The 20,592-nt window shown below is 38.2% G+C and overlaps 1 pseudogene; it reads right to left on the reverse strand.

Moving 5' to 3' along the window:
• Positions 1–15,917: 15,917 nt before the first annotated feature.
• Positions 15,918–16,998, reverse strand: LOC116895450 (annotated as a pseudogene).
• Positions 16,999–20,592: the final 3,594 nt, after the last annotated feature.

The following is a 20,592-nucleotide window of genomic DNA, read 5'->3' on the forward strand; positions in this document are numbered from 1 at the left end:
TCATCCAGTATCTGAAGTTAGGCTTTACAAAATAAGGTCCAATGACGGAGGAAGGTTCAAGATTTTATTACCATCCAGAGTCATTTATAAAAAAAACTGTGCAAAATGTAACTGAAGCATCCCATATAAGAGCATGCTGTGTATATATTTTAGGCAATGACACAAGCGGGATAAATTTGTTCACAAAGTTGCCAGAAGTAACGTGGGACCTGACTGGACAATTCCCATAGAATCCTTGTTCTGAAAGCTGCACTCTGGGTTAGCACCATCATTGTAGCAGAGCACAACCTAAGGAGGAGTGGACTAGCAGTGCTGGCAGAAGAGTGAGGAAGCTCCTGTGTCTTCATAATGACTGGTAACCCCACGTGACTCATCAGACGTGCTTGGGCATCATTTACATTCATGATGTTGCAGGGCTGACATCAAGGACTTGAGGAAATACCATGTGGGAATGAAATATGTCTAAATTCCTTCTCAGGCTGTCCACGTCGTTCCTAGATTCTCCCAGGACGCCATCAGTGTTTTAGGTTTCAGCTTCCTCATTCTGAATGACTCCTACCACTTAACGGACAAACATTTGTGATATTACCCGTCAAACATAAAGGACAGGCCTGGTTCTGGGCCTTGCGGTTATGGCCTGTTCTCGGGTGGAAGGTAAAGGACAGCATGTCTAGACTGCAAGAGTCGCAGATAATGTGAAGCCTGGGCTGTATCCAGAGATTTCCGACAGCCATTATGAGAGTTTGATTTTTCCCTGTCTGTACAAGAGGTGCAGATGTCCACCTTCTGTTGGCTCTTTGCCTGTGGCTATGTGTACCTTTGGCAGCCTGCTGACCCAGCCTGTTGTACTGTTCCACACCGCCTGCATGTGGGCGTCTCTGCTGCCAAAACCTGCTTAGAATAACCATTTTCTCTGAAAATTGTGTTAAGATCCCATTTACTATGTTGTATTATTTACACTTTCTCTTAGAGTTCTGTTTTTTGGGTTTTTTTTATCTTTTTTTTTTCTTTTCACAAAACTTGAGCCTAGATTGTTAGGTAAAGAGAGTTTCATTAGTTTATTTTATTAGAGGGAATTTTTTTTATTGTAATGGCTTTCTTTCTTAAGTAATTTTTAATCCCATCATATGAACGACAACTGTGTTTCATTCCCATTTGCCTACTATACACCTTTTGTTTTGTAATGCAGGTCATGTTTTTATTCTAGTTTATAAAATGATATAATGTATTACAAGTAAGAGATGTTTTTATGTCCAATACTTTCAATTTAAATATCTTTTTGTTCAAAATTATATATCTATTTTTCTCTGTTTTCTTTACATTTTTCTTTGTTTTATCTTTTCTCCATTATGTCTCCCTTTTTCTTGGGACTAATCAACCCTTACCCCCTTATCTTTTGTATTATTGTTTCTGGCAGCATTTGTCAACTTCAGCCTACCTGGCACTAGGTTATGTTTAAAAAATAAATTCATATCATAATTATAGATGGCAAAATGTATCAGATTAAGGTGAGGACAACAACATCAGAGCCCCACAGAGTAGAAAAGAAATTAGCCATATGCGTGTGAAGCAGCCTGATTCACAATAAACCATGGATTACTTGATTGACCTTAGAAGAATTTGTCAACCCAGTGTGAAATTGCTGCCCTGTGATGTAACCACTCTCCCGCCAACCCAGCTCTTAAAGACCTCTCACTGTGGACTGAATGTACATCTGGCCAGTTTTACATGAAATGTGCTAACCATGTCTACTAAAAACTATGTCTGATTTATATACAGCCCCCCAGACTAAGGCATCTGCAAATCGATTTCTGTTTTGCATCTGTGTGAAGTTAGTATTTCAATTATCATACACAAGACAGGGACTTTCAAGATTTTCTTTCCCGTACTGCTCAATTCCTGTTATACTACACCCTCTAAGACTTTCTTAATTCAATTAAGGAGCACATGTAGAGATAGGCTTCAGTAAGTCACTGTTTTGTCCTTTAAGGGGGACTTAGGCATGACTTAGGGCAGCTTTCTCCGGCTTCTAGATATTTGTCCTTGGAAAATTACAGTTTTGTTTAGGTCACTATAAAAAGGTAGAACTTCTAAATCATTCTCCTTTGATTTTACATTGACAATAGTTATGGCTTGTCCTTACACTTTCGCTCAAGGTGGCCCATAAACTCAGTAACTATTGTTACTTCAAATGTAATGCCTTTGATCTATCAGAATTTTTCTTTTAGAACAATGAAAGAAAAACTATACTTTTGTTTAATAGTGAACATTGCAGTCCTTAGATTGTTTTGAATATAATCTTTATGAAATGTTTTGTAGTAGAATAGATTTGGTGTAGGTTGAGGACCTGAAAAAATCCCTCTGCTTTGCTTCCATAGCATGGATGATTGTTCCATTTTAAAGAGCTGCTACATAGGGATGAATATTCTCATGTTCAAAATCATTGGTGAAATTGGCTTTCTTTTTATTTGATCTGAGAAAATAAATGTCACTTTTATTTTTGTAATAACACACTGTAGACGAAGGAACAAAATATATTGATTAGTTTAAGCATAAAGGACCACAGTGGAGTTAAGCACTGTTATTATTTAGATTGTACAAAAAGAAAGAAAGAAAGAGAGAGGGGGGGAGGGAGGGAGGGAGGGAGGGAGGAAGGAAGGAAGGAAGGAAGGAAAAAGGAAGGAAGGAAGGAAACAACCTTATACAAAGTGTACATAGAAGTCTTCTAAGGATCTATTACTAGTTAGCTTAGTTTGAAGTGCTAAGGCATTTGAATATTTTACTATCCATTTACTTTTCCTTATATAAATACCTTATGCAATGTGGAAACCTTTCTCCAATGACCCTTCATGTACCTTAGAGAGTAGGAGCAAGATCATGTGAAAATATTTGAAGTTGATTTGCTATTGTAGTTATCAGAATCTAGAAGACTCGGATTCTACAACGTGGTTTATTCTAGACTACACTCACCTGCATCATGAGCTGCTACCATGTGGCTGAGGCAAGGTAATGACCACCTGGGCTTTTGTTATTATTTCCAAATGCAGAAGTGAGTTAACACAGGACTATGCCCACAAGCTCCATTGTGCTTTAAGATCTACTGTTTCTTCAAATTGGGTATGACAGTGCAAAATTTCTAGATAGGTCAGCATTCAATACTTCTTGAGATCACCTGATATAAAACCACAGACACATCCCAACTATAGATTTAATTCAATTATTATTAGAGGCAGCAGCAGCCAAAACAAACAAACAAAACTCTGGTATTTCCACAAACTGTATAGCCTACCATTGTTAACACCACCACATTTAACACTTTCAGCCTCCTTTACTGTGTTGTAACTGGTCTCCCCAAGCAGTGCATGCATGCACTCATGGTTTGGATAGGAGAGTGTACTTGCTTTTTACATTCAGTACCATATAAGAAGATGACAGTACAAATCTGTATAGTAAATACAACAAAACTTAAAATAATAGTACTGAAAAGTGCATACAACTTACATTTTCAAACTACAGCAGGCTTGTTTGTGATAGCCAGAAGCTGGAAACAACCCAGATGTCCAAAAAGAGAAGAATGAATACAGAAAAGGTGGTTCATTTACACAAAAGAGTTTTACAGGCAAATGGATGGAACTAGAAAAATATCATCCTGAGTGAGGTAACTCAGACCCAAAGGATATGCATTTTATATACTCACTAATAATGGATATTAGCCAAAAAAATTACAGAATTTCCAGGATATAATCCACAGAACTTAGGAAGGCTAACACGCTGAAGGGACCAAGTGAGAATGCTTCAGTCCCACTTGGGAGGGAGAGAAAAGCAAATACAGGAAGGAGGAGGGACATGGGTGGCAAAGGTAAAAGGGAGAAGAAGGAGAGAACATGATCAGGTATTGGGGTTTGTCTGGGGGTCAGGAGTGAAACCGTAAAGGCCAGCAGAAAGAATGGAAACAGGCAACCTTAGAAGGTAGGAGGAAGGGGACCCTCTAGGATATACCAAAGACGTGGGAGGTGAGAGACACTCAGAACTCAAAGGGGGACACCTGAGATGAAATGCCCTACAGTGGGGAGAGGGAATTGTAGGATTCACCTCCAGTAGAAAGACTGGAGAGATGGCATTGCCATCCCACAGACAAAAAACTCTGACCCAGAATTGTTCCTGTCTGAACAAATTGCAGAGACAAAAATGGAGGAAAAGGTGGTCAATGACAGGCCCAAATTGGGATCCAGTTCAGGGGAAGGCCCCATGGCCTGACAATATTACTGATGCTATGGTGTGCTTACAAACAGGAACCTATCATGGCTGCCCTCTGAAAGGCCCAACAAGCAACTGAAAGAGTGAGATATCGATATTTACACCACTCAGTGGACAGAAACTGGTGACCTATTTGGTTGAGTTAGGGAAAACCTGGAAGCAGCTCGGGGAGGAGGGTGACCCTGTAGGAGGACCAGCAATCTCAACTAACCTAGATACCCCAGAATCAGACACTGAGCCACTAACCAGACAGCATATACAAGCCTATATGAGGCCCTCAACACATGTAGAACAGAAGACTGCTGGGTCTGGATTCAGTCAGAGAAGATGCTCCTAAACCTCAAGAGACTTGGGACCACAGGCAGTGGGGAGGTCTGGTAGGGTGGTGGTGGGTGTTGGGACATCCTCTTGGAGACAGGAAAATGAGGAGTGGGACTTGGAGCAGTTAAAGGGTGGAGCAGGAGGGAGTTAAGTCTGCACTGTAAAAAATAATTAAAGAAAAAATAAATTGATAAAAAAGAACAATGTAAAATAAAGGCTAGATTCTTATGACTAATTTTTCCCTCTTTAACAATTGACCATGTTCATTTTATTTGCTTGTATATTTAATTGTTTAACAAAGGATTGATAATTTACTAATGTATAAGTGTCAAAATTACATGACATTTCAAGTCTTTCAAACGGAAGATGGCAAGAAATTCATCTGATAAACTGAAGAAATATCTATAAAACTTTAGAGGATGGAAAAAGATGGTCGGGGAAGTCCTGGATGAATCATCAACACCTTTAGAAGAAGACAGATGACAAGAAGGAAGTCAATGTGGTTAGAATGAGATGAAAAAAATCTTGTCATGGGAGATCCCTTGGTTGTGTTTAATTTGTTGATTCCTATCAAACTGGTCATAGGAAACCTTGAAATTAAGTAGTGTCTGTCCTTCATCTTTGATCTCTTTTATCAGCATGTCTATTCTAGTTCTTTAAAATGTCCATATAAACCAGAGACAGGATTTTTTGAAATTCACAAAATAACTTGCTAGATTTTCAGTTATATTGCATCAACTGTAGAGATAATATTGGCAAAAGAACTTCTAATGTGCTACTGACATTGAGTCTTCCAATTTTTGACACAACAAAAAGCTTTGGCTTCAAAAGGAATAAGAGATTATTTATTATGACTAAATATAGTGGCTCTCAAGAATGAGCACTCGGATTGTCATGAATGCTGTTTTTAAAGTGGTAGCAGTTACATGAATATTTATACTCATATACCCACATATGGAGAGCACCAGAGGTGCAAGTATTTGAAGACCAGACTGGGTAGGTGTTGTTGATATGATGCTAGCAGGTCGAGAACCACATCCTGAGACCCATAGGAAAACAAAAAACTTTTCTCCTGCTCTGAGACTCAGAGAGAAAAGAAACACTTCCTCTGGTCCATGTGTAAATGTTTATAGTATGTGCAAAAATGCTTTAGCATAGCTTTTTTCCCCCTGGATGTTTAGTGCCTTAAGTTACAGTGAGAATGGCTAAGATCAAAAACTCAGGTGACAGCAGATGCTAGCAAGGATGTGAAGAAAGAGGACAACACCTCCATTGTTGGTGGGATTGCAAGCTGGTACAAAAGATGTAGAAATCAATCTGGTGGTTCCTCAGAAAATTGGACATAGTACTACATGAAGACCCAGCTATACCATCCCTGGGCATATACCCAAAAGATGTTCCAACATATAACAAGGACATATGTTCCACTAAGTTCATAGCAGCCTTATTTATAATAGCCAGAAGCTGGAAAGAACCCAGATGTCCTTCAACCAAGGAATGGATACAGAAAATGTGGTATATTTACACAATGGAATACTACCCAGCTATTAAAAACAAGGACTTCATGAAATTCTTAGACAAATGGGTGGAGCTAGAAAATATCATCTTGAGTGAGGTAACCCAATCACAAATAAAAAATACATAGTATGTACTCACTGATAAGTGGATATCAGCCCAAAAGCTCAGGATACCCAAGAAAAAACTCACAGACCATATGAAGCTCAAGAAGAAGGAAGACAAAAACATGGATTCTTCATTCCTTCTTACAAAGGGGAACAAAATACTCACAGGAGGAAATACAGGGAGAAAGAGTGGAGCAGAGACTGAAGAAAGGCCAGCCAGAGACTGCCCTACCTGGGGATCCATCCCATATGCAGCCACCAAACTCAGTCACTATTGCTGATGCCCAGAAGTGCTTGCTCACAGGAGCCTGATATGGATGTCTTCTTAGAGGCACTGCCAAAGCCTCATTGGTACAGATGAGGATGCTTGCAGCTAAGCATCAGTCTGAGCACGGGGACTCCAATGGAGGAATTAAAGGACTGAAGGAATGAAAGGGGTTGAAGCCCCATAGGAAGAACAACATGTCAACCAACAAGACACCTGGGAGCTGCCAAGGACTAAAGCACCAACAAAAGAGTACACATGGAGGGACCCATGGCTCCATTTGCTTATGTAACAGAGGATGGCATTGTCCAGCATCAATAGAGAAGCCTTTGGACCTGTGAAGGCTCATTTCCCCAATGTAGGGGAATGCCAGGGTGCTGAGTTAGGAGTGGGTGGGTGGGCAGGAGGTGCATCCTCATAGAAGCAGGGGGAGGGGAGTGTGAAAGAGGGCAGTATCTGGAAAGAGGATAACATTTGAAAAGTAAATACATAAAATATCCAATAAACAAATACCAACAGAAGCTGCAGCTACTGAGATTAGGTAAACTTTGTTTTGCTGGGAATCTGAATTTGATGTAAGAAATAATTTTTCATTACTCTTCTACTTTATTCATTGAAGCAGGATCTATTAATCAAAGAAACAGCTGTCAGATATGCCTACTCTACTCATCCAGCTTGATATGGGAATCCCACGCCTCCACCTCTGAGACAAAATGACAGCAGTTCATCATGCCCACGCTGCATTTACTTGGGTACTATGCATTCAAACGATTGGTGCTGCTATGTGCATTGACAGTGTTTTATCCACAGATTCAGCCTCAAGTTCTTTTTTTCCCCCATTTTTATTAAATGGGATATTTCTTATTTACATTTCTAAAGTAATTCCATTTCCAGGTTTCCTGTCCATCAACTCCTTAACTCCACCACCTCATCTTCTATATGGGTGTTCTCCTCCCCATCTACCTCCCCATTACTGCTCCCCTGACAGACAATCCCCTACACTGGGGGTACAACCTTGCCAGAACCAAGGACTTCCCCTTCAACTGGTGCCCCAACAAGGCTATTCTCTGCTACCTATGGAGTTGGAGGTCAGGGTCAGTCCATGTATAGTCTTTGCGTAGTGGTTTAGTCCCTGGAAGCTCTGGTTGGTTGGCATTGTTGTTCTTATAGGTTTGCAAGCCCCTTCAGCTCTTTCAATCCTTTCTCTAACTCCTCCAACCGGGGTCCCGTTCTCAGTTCAGTGGTTTGCTGCCAGCATTCGCCTCTGTATTTGACATGCTCTGACTGTGTCTCTGAGTAGAGAGCTATATCCTATTTCTGTCAGCATGCACATCTTAGCTTCATCCATCTTATCTAGTTTTGGTGACTGTATACATATGGACCACATGTGGGTCAGGATCTGAATGGCCATTCCTTCAGTCTCTGCTCTAAACTTTGCCTCCTGATACCCTCCTATGGATATTTTTGGTCCCCTTTTAAAGAGGTAGTGAAACATCTACATTTTGGTCATTCTTCTTGAGTTTCATGTGGTCTGTGCATTGCATCTTGGGATATTTGAGCATTTGGGCTAATATCCCCTTATCAATGAGTGCATATCATGTGTATTTTTCTGTGATTGGTTTACCTCACTCAGGATGATATTTTCTACTTCTACCCTTTTGCTTATGAATTTCAGGAAATCATTGTTTTTGATAGTTGAGTATCAGAAATGAAACGGGAGACATAACAACAGAATCAGAGGAAATTCAAAAAAATCATCAGATTCTATTACAAAAGCCTATATTCAACAAAACTGGAAAATCTAGAGGAAACGGACAATTTTCTAGACAAATACCACGTATCAAAGTTAAATCAGGAACAGATAAACCATTTAAACAAACCTATAATTCCTAATGAAATAGAAGCAGTCATTAAAACTCTCCCAACCAAAAAGAGCCCAAGGACCAGATGGGTTCAGTGTAGAATTCTAACAAATCTTCATAGAATACCTCATACCAATACTGTCAAAACTATTCCACAAAATTGAAACAGATAGAGCACTACCAATTTCCTTCTATGAAGCCACAATTGCTCTTATACTTAAACCACACAAAAACCCAACCAAGGAAGAGAGCTTCAGATCAATTTCCCTTATGAATATTGATGCAAAAATACTCAATAAAATTCTTACAAACCAAATCCAAGAACACATCAAAATGATCATCCATCATGATCAAGCAGGCTTCATCCCAGGTATGCAGGAATGGTTCAATACTTGGAAAATCCTCAATGGAATCCACTATATATACAAACTGAAAGATAAAAAACACATGATCATTTCGTTAGATGCTGAGAAAACATATGACAAAATTCAACACCACTTCATGATAAAAGTCCTGGAAAGAACAGGAATTCAAGGACCATACCTAAACCTAGTAAAAGCCATATATAGCAAACCAGTTGCTAACATTAAAATAAATGGAGAAAAACCTGAAGCAATCCCACTAAAATGAGGGACTAGAAAAGGCTGACAACTCTCTCCCTCCTTATTCAATATAGTTCTCTAAGTCCTAGCCAGAGCAATTAGACAATCAAAGGAGATCAAAGGGATACAAATTGGAAAGAAAGAAGTCAAAATATCACTATTGCAGATGATATGATAGTATACATAAGTGACCCCAAAAGTTCCACCAGAGACCTACTAAGCCTGATAAACACCTACAGCAAAGTGGCTGGGTATAAAATTAGCTCAAACACATCAGTAGCCTTCTTCTACTCAAAGGATAAACAGGCTGAGAAAAGAATTAGGGAAAGAACACCCCTCATAATAGTCCCAAATAATATAAAATTCCTCGGTAGGACCTTATCCAAGCAAGTGAAAGATCTGTATGATAAGAACTTCAAGCCTCTGAAGAGAGAAATTGAAGATCTCAGAAGGTGGAAAGATCTCCCATGCTAATGTATTGGCAGGATTAATATAGTAAAAATGGCCATTTTACCAAAAGCGATCTACAGATTCAGTGCAATCCTCATCAAAATTCCAATCCAATTCTTCATACAGTTAGAAAGAACAATTTGCAAATTCATCTGGAATAACAAAAAACCCAGGATAGCTAAAACTATCCTCAACAATAAAAGGATTTCTGGGGGAATCACCATCCCTGAACTCAAGCAGTATTACAGAGCAATAGTGATAAAATCTATATGGTATTGGTACAGAGACAGGCATATAGACCAGTGAAATAGAATTGAAGACCCAGAAATGAACCCACACACCTATAGTCACTTGATTTTTGACAAAGGAGCCAAAACCATGCAATGGAAAAAGATAGCATTTTCAACAAATGGTGCCAGTTGAACTAGAGATCAGCATGTAGAAGAGTGCAAATCGACCCATTCTTATAGCCCTGTACAAAGCTTAAGTCCAAGTGGATCAAGGACCTCCACATCAAACCAGATGCACTCAAACTAATAGAACACATGGGCACCGGAGAAAATTTCCTGAACAAAACACCAATGTCTTATGCTCTAAGATCAAGAATCGACAAATGGGATCTCATAAAACTGCAAAGCTTCTTAAGGCAAAGGACACTGTTAGGACAAAGGCAACCAACAATTGGGGGACAACAGATAGAGGGCTTATATCCAAAATATCAAAACTCAAGAAGTTAGACTGACAACAACCCTATTAAAAATGGGGTTCAGAACTAAACAAAGAATTCACAGCTGAGGAATGCCGAATGGCTGAGAAACACCTAAAGAAATGTTCAACATCTTTAGTCATAAGGGAAATGCAAATCAAAACAACACTGAGATTTCACCTCACACCAGTGAGAATGGCTAAGATCAAAAACTCAGGTGACAACAAATGCTGGCGAGGATGTGGAGAAAGAGGAACACTCCTCCATTGTTGGTGGGATTGCAGACTGGTAAAACCATTCTGGAAATCAGTCTGGAGGTTCCTCAGAAAAATTGGACATTGAACTACCTGAGGATCCAGCTATACCTCTCCTGGGCATATACTCAAAGGTGCTCCAACATACAACAAAGACACATGCTCCACTATGTTCATAGCAGCCATATTTATAATAGCCAGAAGCTGGAAAGAACCCAGATGCCCTTCAACAGAGGAATGGATACAGAAAATATGGTACATCTACTCAGTGGAGTACTACTTAGCAAGCAACTTCTTGTATACCTCAAACCTTATCTCCTATTTTCTCTCTTCAGTGGAATATTAAAATTACTTGATTTTTAAAAGAGATGATAAAATAAAGCATGTTCTAAATAATCAACCAAAAATCCATTATAGTATATCAAGAATTTAGATCAATTCATTAACTTAATATGAACAAACTGTAACTGATAATTTTATCTTAACAAAGTATATGTAAAATTCATCAATATCATGAAGTTTTTAATAGTTAATTGAGTTATAGAAAATATTTTATCTATATAAATGTCATTTTTAAATTGGTGATATGTAAACATTTGATATCAAATATATTCTGTTCCATCACCTAAATTTAATGCTCAAATCTCCACTTCTTTCCCCACCCTAATCTATGTATGTATCTATGTACGTATGTATGTATGTATGTATCTATGTATCTATGTATGTATCTATGTATGTATCTATGTATCTATGTATGTATATATGTATCTATTATCTATCTATCTATCTATCTATCTATCTATCTATCTATCTATCTCTTCTTTTGCCCTTCTAACCAGTTTTCTTTCTTTTCATCCATTATTCTTTCTCTTTACATTTGACAGTAGGAAAAAGTCTTGCTATATTTTCTAGTCTGGCCAGTATTTTTTATTCCACTGCCTTTACTTACCAAGTCTTGAAATTATGCATGCTAGTAGTCTTTAATTCACCAAGTCACAATAAGTTCATGAATTACTGTGATTTTGTTTCATTGTCAGATGAAAATGACAATTATCTATAAATACACATAATAAAGGAAAAATATACTAGAAAGCCTGTATTTTAAAGGAACAATATAATATCTAGATTAAAAGTTACTTAAATCTAATGAGTTTCAAAAGTTTTCATAGTTGGATGTAAGTATGTAATTCAACTAAGAAAATAATAAAAATTTAGAAACAATTAAAAAGAGCCAGAAACATATAATGAGATTATTTGATGCAACTTACAATAAAACACACAGTGTAAAACATATATTAAAAATAAAACTACTACAAACAAACATGAAACTAGACTGTGAGGCACTACACATGGAAAAAGAATAATATCCACCAACTAGAACCCCCAGAGCTTCCAGGGACTGAAACATCAACTAAAGAATATAAATAGAGGGCCCCATGGCTCCAGCTGCATATGCAGCAGAGGATAGCCTTGTCTGACATCAGTGGGAGGGAAGGCCCTTGGTCCTGTGGAGGCTGGATGCCCCAGTATAGGGGAATGCTAGGGCGGTGATGTGGGAGTGTGTGGGTGGGTGGGGCAGCAACCTCATAGAAGCATGGAGATGCAATAGGGAATTTTTGGAAGGAAACCTGAAAGGGAATAACATTTGAAATGTAAATAGATAAAATAAGCAATAAAAATATTTAAAATGCAAAAACAAACGAACAAAAACCCCTGAATGTTTAATAGTATCAAATGAGTCCAGTTATTTCCAGAAGAGTTTAGGTACAGAGAGCAGACAACAATCATAGAATATAGACAAAATTATATTGTTTAATTGGAAATTTAAAGACAAAATATAATATTATGAGTTAGCATAGATGATACCTATGGCTCCTTTACATTTCAGTCAAATAAGCCATACATCAGAAGACATCCTGCTTTCACCATACTTAGCTAAGATATGAAGTCTCGAATGACTGGGGATTGCTTATTGTGTAAGGATCAAGAAATCATCCTTTTTGACTTCTAGGCATGGTAATTTGATCTGAAATTTTGGAGTCCTGCCGTTTCATAAATAGCACATTCATTGTTTTACTAACCATGTTTGCTAAATGCAGAATCATTTTATGTAAAGCATTCCAACTGGCCTGGAGTTCACACATCAATTCTAGAGAGTGTGGGAGGGTAACAATAGGTTATGAAGCAGAATGTATCTACAGTAATTGCATATTGTTCTTTGAAGAGTCTCAAATCTAGCATAAAAAAAAGAATGAAGGATATTATTTAAATGATAGAAGAATGCTGCACTTAATATGGAGACTAACAAAAACTCATAAAGAACTTATATTAAAGAAAAAGTCCAGAGTAGGTGAATCTGGCAAACCGGAGTAAACTAAACTCTCTGACATTCGGCTGCAGCATAAACGTGAGATCAGCTGCTCTCAAAGGAGGATTTGGATATGTGTTCTTTAAAAAGACCAGTGGAAGGGGAAGCCCTTGGTCCTGCCAAGACAGAACACCTAGTGAACGTGATTGTTGTGGGGAGGGTGGTAATGAGGGGAGGATGGGGAGGGGAAGCCCATATAGAGGCAAGTGGGAGGGGTTAGGGGGATGTTGGCCAGGAAACCTGGAAGGGGAATAACAATTGAAATGTAAATAAGAAATACTCAAGTTAATAAAGATAAAAAAATACCCAAGTTAATAAAGCTGAAAAAAATTACAAAAAAAAAAAGAAAGAAAAGAAAAAAAGAAAGACCAATTCTGCAGCCTTATCCCAGACAACCCACATAAAGGCTTAAGATTAGATCCAGTCATCTGTATTTCCCCCACCACATTCATTCTTTCAAAGTAGTCTAGGCTTTTGGGCCACCATATAAGAAGTTTGTGGTATGATTATCCTTGGATAAATCCATGACCCAAATAACACCAACCAGAAAAAAAATTAGATTTTATTTTAACATTTCTTTTACTTTTAATTGTTTACAAAACTGTATTGGTTAGGAAACACACCAGTGAATCTGTCACATGAGTACCTAAGGAAGCTGGAGTGAGGAACTTTCTATGGAGATTTCAAGAACACATACCATTTCCTTGTGCCTAAGTAAAGTACTTTATGTTTTCTCTGTTATAAAAGATTAAATATGTTGAAGAATTCTAATTCACATAGAAACATCAGCCAAGGCGCAGAATACAAAGAACTAGACTAATGTAGAATAGTTCCAGGTTGAATTCCCAGATCACCATCGTGTCATGTTTAAGAATGAGTAGAGTCCCCGGAAGGTGTTTTCAGACACACCAGAAGAGGGCATTAGATCCCATTACAGATCGATGTAGTTGTTGGGAAATGAACTCAGGACTTCTGGAAGAATAGTCAGTGCTCTTAATCACTGAGTCATCTCACCAGCCCTGATATTTGGGTATTAGGCAAAAAGCTCAGAATATCTAGGATACAACTCACAGATCATATGACTCTCAGGAAGCAGAAAGACTAAAGTGTAGATGCTTCAGTCCTACTTAGGAGAAACAAAATAAATACAGGAGGTAGAGGGTGGGAAAGACTTGAGATGAAGAAAGGAAGGGGAGAGGGAAAGGGGGCAGGATTGGGTATGGGAGGAGAGGGGAGAGATGGACAGAGAATCAGGAGATTGAATGTATGAAGTAATGGGGGAAGGGGAATGGTGTAGTCCAGATGCCAGGAAAGAGGCTCCCAGAACCCAACATAGGGATAACATTAGCTGAAATAAACCCAAAAAGGGAAGTGAGAACCTCTAAGGATCATATCCAGAGTTAGACACAGCCCCTGGTTGAGGGATGCGGCCACCCACCCATCTCAAAACTTTTAACCCAGAATTGCTCCTGTCTAAAGGAAATACAGTGTCAAGGAGTAGAGCAGAGACTGAAGGGAAGGCCATACAGAGACTGCCCCACCTGGAGATCCATCCCATACTCAGCCACCAAACCCAGACATCATTGCGAATAGATGACAAGAAGTTCTTGCTGACAAGATACTGATACAGCTGTCTCCTGAGAGACTGACGGAACCTGACCAATACAGATGTGGATGCTTGCAGCCAACCATCAGACTGAGCACAGAGACCGAAATGGAGGAACTAGGGGAAGGATTGAAGGAGCTGAAGGGTTTGCAACCCCATAGGAAGAATGACAATATCAAGAGACCAGACCCCCAGAGCTTCCAGGGACTAAAGCACCAACCAAAGAATACAATTGGAGGAACCAATGGCTCCAACTGCATATTTAGCAGAGGATAGCTTTCTTGGGTATCAATGGGAGGAGAGGTCCTTGATCCTGTGAAGGCTTAATGCCGCAGTATAATGGAAGGCCAGGGCAGGGAGGCAGGAGGGAGTGGGGCCGGGGAATACCTTCATAGAAGCAGGGGAGAATAGGATAGGGAGGTTGAGGAGGGGAAACCTGGAAGAGAGATAACATTTGAAATATAAATAAATAAAATAACAAATAACAAACAAGTAAATAAATAAATAAAAAAGGATGACTTAGAACAACACTCATCAGTGATGACGGGATCATTGGTGTGAAGACTGACAGACTCTTGTAATAAATAGTTCAAGCTAAAATCAGTCATAGCAGTGTTGAAAATATGAAAGCCTGGTATGTCAACTGACCTAATAAGGAAATATATATCAACTCTGTACATTCACTCAAAATCTTTAACTAAATTCCACCAAGTAGGCCCGGTTTTGGAGAAGCATTTGAAATGTGTGACAAATAACACAAACACTTACATTCAAATGATAAAATGGCATGTTTTCTTAAGAGACTGGAGGATGAATAAGTACATTACCATTGTCATAGTTTTTTTTTTCTTTTTCTTTATTCATATTATATTGTGAAATGCAATCAGGTCTGCTTGTAGAAAGGAATTTTTTATTTTGTGCTGAGTGTATCTATTTTTTTTTGTATTTTATTCTAGTTTTATTTTAAGTGACTCTAATTACAGCATTTAAAGGGGAGGAGCTAATTCCACACAAAATGCAAGACTCTATAATGTACCCGTTAAACTGGTAAAAATAGAGGTGTGGCTACAAGAGGAGTCAGTTGAGATCCTTAGTGTTGTCAGGGTGTGACCACAATCACCCACCCAGCTTTGACCTGGAGAACCCGGAAGCTATTTCATACTCCGGTGCAATGGCGGGAAAAAAGAATTAAAAAAAAAAAAATAGAAGAAAGAGAGAAAACCATCCCACAACACAAGAAAGAATTAAGTCCTGAATGTCTGGTTCCATCATGCCCACCCTCTCCACCCTAAAATGGCACAAAAGAAATAGCTAACCACACCCTAAAGACTAAAACAGGTAACTGATGGGCTAGGAGGGAAAAGGGCAAGGTAGGAACAGGGCGTGACCATCTGTCTTAAAAAAAAAAAACAACAACAGCAACAACAACAAAAAAAAAAACTGTCCCTTTCACGTACATGCTTCCGAGCAGACAGGATTGGGACACCGGGGTTCGATGTTCAGGAAGTCACAACTTCATCTGTGAACTGGATACAGATTTGCAAAGGGTCCACACATTCCCGGCTTCCACTTGCAGCCCGGCATCTCTAGAGGAGCTCCTTCCCAACCTACGCCTACAGCTAAAAAGGACCCTTCCTGGAATGGGGTTTCCGCTGTACCTCTGAAATGGTAAACACCTTAAAGCAGAGTCATCCTTAGCCTGGAGGTCTAACGTGGCATTTATCAACTCTCGCATCCCCAACATAAAACATTAAAAAGTACACTAAGTTCTGAAGGTAGCTATGCTGCAAAATAGTTTAAAATTAACGATGTACAATATTCATTTATGCTTGAAATTCCAGTCCTAAACCAAGCTTGTGGCCACCCGCATTGACGTTCTTGCCATCCAGAAGGGCTGACAGCGTCAGTTTGATACTTGGTTTTAGGGTCTGAGTGTATCCTAAGCCAATCGGACTGGAGTTGTTCAATTTGGCCGAAAAGCAGGCATCAGGGTCCACCTGATATTTGGCTGCTATTCCAATGTGAGTGTTACTGTTTACTGCAGTCCAGGAGAGATTGACATCAGTCTCCAACTTCTTGTTCACTTTCTGGTAAATGGAGCCACCAAACTCTGTCCCATCATTCACATTAGTATGAAACTGGAATTCGTCCATCTTTTGGTAACTGCAAAGTTGCTCTGGAACACTCCGGACTTCGAGGTCTCAAAATTCATTTGGTGGCCAGCCAGCCAACCCTCACAGCCAAGCACCAGAGCACCCCGGTTTGAGGGCCCAGTAATGTCAAAGTCCACATCACAGCTCAAGTTGATATGCTCCCTCTTGTACCCTGTCTTGATTTTAGCATTTCCCCCCCAGTGTTAAGCGAGAAAGATGAATCAAAGGTCAGCTTCAGTCCACGAGCAAGCTGGTCTTCTACGATGATCTCAGTGCCCAGGGTGTTGTCTCTATTTCACTTCTCAGTAAACGTCAGTCCATACTCGGTCCATCTGTACTTGGTTTCCAGACTGCCATTCACTTTGGTGGTCTCCGTGTTGGCAGAACCTGAGCTAGTAAATTCCAATCCATTCTCCGACGTAGTTATCATATCAAGTTTTATTAACCCAAAGCCGTAGCCCTTGGTGAAGACATCCCTGGCAGACTTGCCAAGATCAGCATATGTGGGAGGCACAGCCATGTTCTAGGAGGAGGTGACCGCAGGAGCAGCGGCAGGTTCCGGCGAACAGCTTAGCATGCCTAAAGGTGTCTTCCATGGTTAATGATAGCCTGAAATACTCATTTTTGACCACTAATGAATATTCATTGAGAATGGATAAAATATAGTATAAAACCTTAAAGTTCTTATATAAAGAAAATATGGGAAACAATTCTTAAAATATCACAGTGTCCATGTGTGTCTTAAATTACCCCCTTCCAAATGAGATAAATCTAACATGGTGTGATGGTTTGCCTAGGGGGTGGCACTATTAGAAGGTGTGGCCTTGTTGGAGGAAGTGTGTCACTGTTGGGGTGGGATTGGAAACCCTCCTCCGAGCTGCCTGAGGATGCTCAGTCTGCTCCTGGCTTCCTTTGGGTGAAGATGTAGAGCTCGGCTCCTCCTGCACCATGCCTGCCTGGATGCTGTGATGCTGCCATGCTCCTGCCTTGATGATAATGTACTGAACCTCTGAACCTGCAAGCCGGCCCCCATTAAATGTTGTCCTTTATAAAACTTATATGGTCATGGTGTCTGTTCCCAGCAATAAGACCCTGGATTACTTAATCTGGATTACTTAAATGGTACTTAAAATGTGAGAAAATTTTCCATCCCTACAGAAGATATGTGTCATTTATATGAATTACTGGATTGTCACATATACATGCAAAGAAAATTTGCTATTCTATAAATAAAATTGACAATAAGAAGTCTCAGCAGATATAGATACCAATAGCCCAGTCTTATGCCGAGAGACTGATCCCTTTGGTTCCACTTGGTGGAAAAAGAATTGATTTGCAGAATTTTCAGAGTGTGCTCTGATGCCCACATATGTGACACAGATAAATGAAATAATTTAATGAACCAAATCCACAAAGTAAAAAGAACAAATAGGTACAAAATAAACAACCAGCATATACAAATATCCAGTAGAGAAAATATATATGGCTAATAGCTATAGGAAAGAGGGCTTTTTTATTAATTAGAGAAAACTCCATTTCCATCCAATGATAATGCAATCCACCTTATTACAACAATGTGAAGATTTAAAATTACTAATATTTTCCTAGTATATTGACTGTCTGTATACAAACTGATATAAGAGTTTGACAGAATAGCAAATTTTTATGAAGTTAGAATGATGTCCATTAATCTATTAACTCCTTTAGTCAGAAAAGTAGAAGATTATATTACTTCAGCATTATCTTATGTATATAATTTAATATCTATCAGTAAGATAATGGAAATGTTTTTTATTTATAAGAATACATAGATAGTGAGAAATATGAAATAATTAGTTGTCTATCAAAATTAATCGGTTTCACAAATACAATGCCACTGACTACATAGTAATTTGAAGACAGCTTTTACTATATCAAAGAAGACTTCCAGGGCCTGACAGCAGCATCTAAAAATTTACTCATTTTTGCAAGAAATGAAGAAATATATCAATGTCATTGTAGTAATTAGTTAAGGGTGGTATCACAGCCCATGGCTAGTCCCTGTCTAAGATGCTGGCCTATGTACTCTCTTCTACCCTTAACTTATAGGAGATACAGAAACAACATGGCATTCATAAAACATACCAGAACCTCCATAGTGACAAGGTCTTCTGTCAGGGTTTCTTCTATACAACACTAGCTACATAGGCACATCCTACAGATCCATCATATTATTTTTTCCCGTGTTACTATTATAAATCTTATCATCATCAATGAATAATTCTAATGAGCTATAAATCAACACTGAAATTCCTTGTATTGATGATTGTTAAGAAATTCCTTTAATACTATGTTTCCAGACTTTGCCATAGTGACTAAAATGCAAGAACTTGAGCAATATTCTATATATTAATTCCAGATTAACTTTCACAATATGATAAAGGAAAAATAAGTTGAGAAAGATGTATATAGTATGGTATAATACATAAAATGATTCAAATGCTACAAAAGAATGCAAATGAGCAAAAATATATATACATTCTTTAACAAATTGATAAGTCATAAAATACATAGGTTGGCATATATTGTTAAAGTATTAATAAGCACTTGAAATATGTTCATCACAAATCTCTAGGGATCATGAGTAAGACAAAACCTTGGATAACATTAATGACACAAAACATTGGCTGACATAAATATACTAAAAACATAAAAGATGTAAGAATAATTTCTATGTGGATTTTGATTTTAAGAATTTGAGTATGTGTGAAAAACTGCACAATGTACAGAGCAGTAGATAGAATTACCTGGTGTTCTGCTCACCATCATGTATCAACTTCAGTGTATATAGATGGTTTTAATATCTCCATAGGCAGTAGTAGGATTGCATTCCACCAAATCTTCTTCCAGAAATCATTCTGCAATAATACGTAGACATAGGCACTTTGCTTTGGTCAGCTAGTTTGAGGCAGACTTTTAGGAAAGGGGTTATCTATAAATGTTAATCCTTTCTTAGCCCACTAGCTGCTATTATCTAATTCCTGAGGTAAATCTCATTTCAGATTAATGAGATTATTGTCAACATTACATACATTGTAATGATTTTTATTTCTCTAACTCTTGCCTTCTCATATTTTATAGCACACTCAGTATTTTCTCAGTTTTTCTCAATACACCCCTGCATTATCTTTATCCCCAGTTCATTGTTCTCAGCTTAGAAATGAGGACTTGTTTTACAATAAATATTAATGAAATCACAAAGTGAATTCCATACACAGTGAGATGCTAAACTGTTGACATTTGAAATGCCCCTTACACTTTGAACTTTTCTTTGAGCAATGGGTCTTGTTCTCTCTAATCAATGTATTCCAGAAATATGCTGAATTTGTTATCTCCTGCCTTTTAAAATAGATATTTGTATTCATTCTGATTAAATAATTCAATTATTTCTTCTATCTTCATAAACTCTACAAAACAATCACACTTTTTTTATACTGGTTATGGCCCTGGTCATGCTCCCTTTGCAGTGAACATCTGACAATAATTGTTTACAATTAATACTCCCTAGGATACCTCTATATCATGTTCACTGTGCAATTGTGTCTTTTTTTAACTTTATGACCAATGTTCAACAGTATTCTATATTTCTATGCAGAATCAGTACACTGCTCCATTTATCTTATACTTAGATCAGATACCATAACTGTCTTGTTTTCCTCATGTGTACAACTAATTTCTTTCTCCTTCCCTAGCACTAGTTCTTCTGCTCTTTTGATTTATGACACAGGGGTATTTTTTTCATGCCTCCATTTTAAAACATGCACTTTTGATGAATACATTTTCACAACTAGTTCTATTCCTCATTCTTCTTAAATGTCATTTGTAACTTTTCTTTTTGCAAATCTGGCTTTCTTAATTTTGACTACTTTTTCTACCTCTACTCTATCTTAAATTCTACCGGAATAATATTTACTAGCATCTTTATCCTCTATTCCTCTAATAGTACTTGAACAAGAGCAGCAGTATATAGAACCATGTTAGTAAGATTCTAAGTGACTGTCTTCCTGAGGATATTGCAAATTCCATCTCCTAGTTGTTTTATTAAATTGAAGTTAAAGACAATTACAGAATTGCGATTAAAACAAGA

This window comes from Rattus rattus, chromosome 3, assembly GCF_011064425.1.
Source record: "Rattus rattus isolate New Zealand chromosome 3, Rrattus_CSIRO_v1, whole genome shotgun sequence".
In the NCBI taxonomy this organism is placed as follows: Eukaryota; Metazoa; Chordata; class Mammalia; order Rodentia; family Muridae; genus Rattus; species Rattus rattus.